Source organism: Mytilus californianus, unplaced genomic scaffold, assembly GCF_021869535.1.
Source record: "Mytilus californianus isolate M0D057914Y unplaced genomic scaffold, xbMytCali1.0.p SCAF_3, whole genome shotgun sequence".
Classification (NCBI taxonomy): Eukaryota; Metazoa; Mollusca; class Bivalvia; order Mytilida; family Mytilidae; genus Mytilus; species Mytilus californianus.
Window position 1 is genome coordinate 107128351 of NW_026262679.1, and position 6620 is coordinate 107134970.

The 6620-nt window shown below is 30.3% G+C and overlaps 1 long non-coding RNA gene across 1 annotated transcript; it reads right to left on the reverse strand.

The window, feature by feature from the left end:
* Nucleotides 1-908: 908 nt before the first annotated feature.
* Nucleotides 909-2229, reverse strand: LOC127735720 (uncharacterized). Its single transcript, XR_007998582.1, has 3 exons — nt 1972-2229; nt 1315-1389; nt 909-995 (listed from the first exon to the last, which is right to left on the reverse strand). It is a non-coding gene; the product is annotated as an uncharacterized LOC127735720 (long non-coding RNA).
* Between the last annotated feature and the right edge of the window lie 4391 nt (nt 2230-6620).

Below are 6620 nucleotides of genomic sequence, written 5' to 3' on the forward strand. Positions count from 1 at the left end.
CTTTTGTCACAACCGTAGCCGTAATGCCCCTTTAAATCTGTAGTGTAAAGAACAGATTATATTGGTATTGCCATGAAGTAGAACAATAATTTAGAAGTATTTAAACCGTTCAACATTCCATCATAAATATTATATTTTTCAGTACTCTGAAGTTAAAATGTTTGATTGCATGTTGCAAGCGAAAGTCCTTTTTGGCAAATATCAAAGTGTAATACTAAGAATACCCTGCAAAATATATTTTTATTCGGTAGATTGCTTCCACATACACCTATAAGTTTTTAAAACTTATAATTTTATGCATGAAAAAATAAACGCATTTTTTTTTTTTAAATAACTATTTTATTGTAAATACATAATAGAATATAAATATTTATACCATAAAAAATTGCATAAAAAACAAAAAAAATAGTAGAAATAAAATTTTAACAAAACATACTACCCTTTATAATATATAACATGATAATTGATATGACTTACAAATACTGTGAGTATTGCACGACGACTATTTCACTGTACCTTTTCTGCCACTACATATAAAAACATTTACACACAATTGTTTGACACTAAAGACAAAAATGATGATGTCACAACTTTTATTCCAAAACATCCGTAAATAAATCGAAATGCAATATTGAGATCATTCGGAAAAAATTTTAGTATGCTCTATTCGTGTTTTACCACACGCTTTTACTGTGCTTTTTAACCTGTATAAGAAAACCTTTGAGGCTATTAAGATTCTTTATTGATTCTGCCTGGTATTCGGGTAGTTTCTTCCATGTAGTCAACCAGGATTTCTTTCTTGATACTTTTACTTTTGGCGATAATAAACATAATCCAAAAAGTATGTCATTTTTCATAACTCTAATTTCTCTAGCATAAGTTTGTTTTTGAGACTTTTTCAACTTAGCTTCTTTTAACTCCATTGAAGTAAGGCTGTAATAGAAAACTTTCAGACCTTCTGCAACATTCTTTTGAAGAGAGTTTAATCTTTTCCCCTGAAAATACAAAAAAAAACAAATAGTAAAATGATCATAAAATCGTATTAGAGTTCGCAGGTGTTTTTTTTTTAAATGTATTTCTCATTGTGATTTGTATTATTCCGTGCATCGAACAAATGTTATTGAATGTTTGGTAAACATCTGCGAGACAATAAACCAACAACACACAGACTACAATGCCAATACCAATATACTGGGGGTCAACATTAGAGTTTCAAGAATAAACTGAATATTTTAACTATTATTATTAATAATAGATTTATATCTTTTTATAATTGTCGTAATTATGTCACAAAATGTAATATGCTTTACTTACTTTTTTAAATACTGGAAGTTTTGATTGACTAGAAGAACGATGGTTTTTTGAGACCGCGGTTACTGGACGGTCGTCCTGAAAAAAAATTATTCATGTTTATGTTATGTCATAATGAATTCATTTCAGTAAAAAAACGATGAAAGAAAATACACCGTAAAAATATGAAACCGGAATCAAACCCAACTAAACATTTTTTTATATCAAATAATTTTTCCGCATGTAGCTTATCTAGATAAGAACGAGGAAAATAACAGAACTGGATTCCGCTCAATCATGTTTCCCAAAGAAAACAAAAATAGAAATTCAATAGTTCTATGTCATTATCGTTTCACATTAATACATGTTATCAAAGTTCCCCTCAAAATTGATTAGTTAACTTCAGCAAGAGTCGTGTGTTCACTAATATTAGGACTCATTAATTAGCCAAATCAGCACGAATCATGCTTGACCGGAAATCCAGGTAGGCATATTTCTATAATTAACCTCCAACATCCCTCCCTAAACTCTAACAATCGAGAGAATATTTGGGTTTTCATGCATTTCTTCAATTTTTTATTGAGCACTGAAACCTTTCAAAACCAACCCAACAGAATCAATGATATAAAAATAAAATCAACACCTCTGTTAATAACTGAAACACAATTTGAATTTACTTACGTAGTTTTTGAGTAGATTTTCAGTTTTAAGGATAAGACTGTCAACCATTTTATCAGCAATCGATCTATTATAATTTACGTTGTTAGAATATTCTTTTGCTGGTTTCTGTTTGCATGGCTTTCTTAACTCTAACACTGTCTTCTTTGGAAATCTTTTACACTTACACGTTGTCGCGTATTGACAATAGGTTGAAAATACCATCACAGCAGTTGTAAAATCTGTTCAAATAAGAAATAATATGATATCAATGTCATGATATCGTTGAGTAAACACATCACCTATTTTTAGTCGATTGCATTTAAGCATTTAAAAGATATAATACCCTGTGGACGTTTAAACGTAAAAACATTTCAAACTGTTCTACTGTGTAATAAATTGTTCTCAATTTTAGACATTGGTTTCATAGTAAATATAAATGTTACTGATAGAAATGAAAATTTGTAGCAAAAATATCTTATTTAAAAAAATGCTTTACGTAAATATCAGTGTATAAATTAGGCTTGTTAAGACTTATAACGTACAGGAGATCTTCATGTTACTTCAATTTTCTTTCTGAATTATATAATATCATCAATTTTGAATTTTATTATATATATACCCTAAAGACAATAAACAATGAATTTTCCCAATTCCCACAGATTTTATATATATATATCCGGTAATCCCTGATGACACTACGTGTCCGGTTTAGACCAAAACACAAAAAAAAAAAAAAAAAAAAACAAACTTTAAAATCACGGAACTAGATAATGCGTGGTATACATTAAATACATGCTAATGAGACAGAATCATAACGAAAAAATGTAAACAAAAGACATCATGAATCTGAATTGCTCTTCTGGAGTTTATATTCATTTGAGTATATTATTTATATTAATTTTATAAGTTCTTCATCGAAAGGTTACATAGTTATTGGCTGGCATTTAAAATGTAGCGGCCATTATAGATTTTTTTAGATGGCTCTATATCCAAAAATGTGTATTGCAGAGCAATATAACTTGCACTGTGCAAAGTTCATACTTTACCATACAGTGATTAATTGTGCGAACATATTGGATTTATGCCACTGGACTAGTTCTTGTATTTAAAAAGACACACTTTTGATCATTCGTGACATGTTTGACTTAAACTGTTTTTTTTTATCAAACACAAATTTGTATATCAAAATTATTAACGAAGACAGTTATATAAGTTGAAAGGTGAAATATCATTATTGTTCTATTTGAAAAGAATGAGCTTTCGTGATACTTGTGGAACTGGAACTGCTTACTGCTTCCCTATCTTGATCATCTTTGTGGGGTTCGTGTTGCTTAATCTTATGTTTTCTGTGTAATGCTTTGTAGATTACTTGATTTTTTTATTTTTATCTTTTTGGTCACGATGTTATGTATATTTTTTAAGATATGAGATGCATGTATACCTCAATAAGACAGCCTTCAACTAAATAAATAATCAAGAGGCATACAAAGGGCAACATAAAGTATTCAACAATAGACAGATTAATTGTCCATCAGTCTTTGCCTTATAGTTTGAAACTCTTATAATTGTCTTTATAATCCCTCAATTAGCCACCCACCACTGTATCTGAACCATTCTTTATTTCTATTTGTATCTATCTGATGAGTTAAGCCTTTTTCAACTGATTTTTATAGTTCGTTCTTATGTTGTACTGTTACACCACTGTCCCAGGTTAGGGGGAGGGTTAGGACCCCTCTTACATGTTTAACTGACCCCGCCACATTCTGTATGTTTGTGCCTGTCCCAAGTCAGGAGCCTGTAATTCAGTGGTTGTCGTTTGTTGCTGTGTTACATATTTGTTTTTCGTTAATTGTTTTGTACATTAATTAGGCCGTTAGTTTTCTCGTTTGAATTGTTTTACATTTGTCATTTCGGGGCTTTGCTCATTGTTGAAGTCCGTACGATGACCTATAGTTGTTAATTTCTGTGTTATTAGGTCTCTTGTGAAGAGTTGTCTCATTGGCAATCATACCACATCTTCTTTTTTATATTGTCACTATGTTTTTGGTTTTAATGTCTTTAACTTCGTTATTTTTTTTTGGTCTGACATCTGGTTCGAGCACCATTAACGAGGTATATTATGACGAAACGTGCGTCTGACGTTCTTAAACAACGATACTGATAAATACATTTATATGCAGGTGTTGCAGGAAATATTTTTGTTTGGTCTTTCTGAAGTTTGGTCTTACACTTTGATAAAATAAAGTAACGGAAAAATTCGGCGAAACAATGGGATTTTATTCATTGAGCTATCACAAATGTTAATTCTCTGAAATTGACTGTTTTGATATGGGCCACGTTTGTTGTCAATGAATACTGATTAAATGACAATTACTACAGAGAAGCTTGTCTTCAGGAGGTGTTAAATCTTTATAAAATGTGCATTACAAGTCTGTATGGTCAAACAGATTTTTTTCTAAACATACTCTTTTTATAACAAAAATTGTATATACTTTATCTAAATTTATTCTATTTAGTAATTCTATTATATCAACAGAAATGTGTACCGCATTCATGCATAATAGGCTTACTCGACCCGAGTACAGAAATCACTCTCTGTGACTGTGGTAGTCACGGTAATTAAGTTTATTTAGTTATTTTCTGTGTTTTGTCATTAATTTCATTTTTATTTTAAAACTAAATTGTTGATCGTAGTAAATGCTAAAAGTATCTTAAATGTTGAATGGTGAATACAAACATCATTTGATATTTTTTCATATCCTGATCTTTTATTGTAATACACTTATTTCATACTTTTTCCAAAGTTTGCCGACTGACGTCTCTTCGTTGCTTTCTACGTGTATACAAGTCTATTTTTAGGAATAAGTTGTGCAACTTTTATTGCACGAAATCTTTAACGCAATATGACAGCATCGTGCAGTAAAAGCTACGGTATCAAAAATTGTTATATTTAACCCACAAAGACTTTAAATTCTGCAAAAGGGGAAAATTGAAAATGCAGTATGTGTTTTTGAATTCAAGAATTTGTTTATAATTTTATATTCTCTTGTGCATTTGAGTTTAAAATATGTCCTATATAGTAATTTGATGTTATTCATTCATACAACCGACTTCAACAGTTCAATTGTCATGTGAATAACAACTTTAAATGGCCCTGATTTCAACCGGGAATAATAGGTATCACGTGATAGGTATAAGGTTACATAATATAGGATTTAAATGTATAAATTTTTTAAACTTTTTAAAGCTTTGTAAAAAATGAATGATGATTTGTTTTGTCAGATAACAACCTACACATAACTAATCTCTTGACTTAATAAAGAATTTAAACTGCGATTTCAATTTCGTAGAACTGTACTCGGAAATCGTAGTCATAATGATTTAAATATATTTAGGTTAATTTCTTTTGCGGTACTACTCGCCCCCGATCAGTCATGAATCAAACAATTGAATATAAGCATATAAAGTTATTTACAAATGAATAAATGACCAGGAAAACTTTAAATACACGTTTTTTTAAATGCAAGTGTGACTGACATATTAGTATCTGAATATGACCACAAGAAACAATTTAGCATCAAGTATCTCGATGTTTTCAAATTTTTTAAAACAAAATTCGTATTAATTAATCCATGGCTTTCATTTGTTTTTAGAGTTCCTGATGAAGGTTAACCCAGAAGAACTCTAAGAAGTGTTATTAATGACAATAATAATTTTTTTTTACTGATTTCTTCTTAGTTACAGATAATGTAAATACCCATTACAATTTAAGACCAGTAATATTAGGAAACAAGTGACCTTTATCCTAATAAATAGTGTTAATCAATATACATATCAGACAGTACGCGGATATAAGTTCAAATCAATACACTTAATTACTGAAGACCATAGTTTGATTATTTAAAGATCAATGTTGAGTTCGTTCATGGTGACGTATATACAAATAATAGCCGATGTCAGACTACTTGGAATACCACAGGGTATAAAAAACCAAACAGCCTATTCAGTCTACCAGTGATTTTTAAAAAAAATTTGTGTCCCTTTTGGTCATATACCTCCATACATATTCAGGTATCCATGCATCCTTGTCTTTTACGTTTTTTTAGTTTGAGCGTTCCAAATGAAGGTAAATCCTGAAAAACGCTGCGGACGCGCACGAAATTTATAATGCTTTATGTTCATGTATGTTTTACTTCATGCAGACGAACATGAGTTGTTAACAAAATATAAACGTAACACCTTTCTATTGGATCAGCAAGCCTGAAAGTGTGTAGCAAATTTTATTTTTATTAAAGACAAAAGCAAGATGTCGATGGGCTTTTCGTTTTTCTCATAGTCATGAATTCTTGATAAACAAGTATATTTCGTAGAAGAAAAAAATACTTGAAAAGTTAGAAAATCTATTCTTTAGTCTAGGCAATGTTTCATTCACTCAAAATGTCTCGATAGTATTTTTTTCAGACAAAGGTTTGCGCATAAACCCAAAGCACAAATGAGTACTTTGTTACGGTTTGGGAAAAACCTAATGAGGAGATTCAACCATTCTTCTTGAAGTTGCAATGTCTCCTCTTGAGATATTATACTAGTATGTACATGTAGAACAAAAATTCCGATGACAAATATCATTCGATTTTGTACCTGTATGTTTGGTCAATGAAGTTAATTGCTTC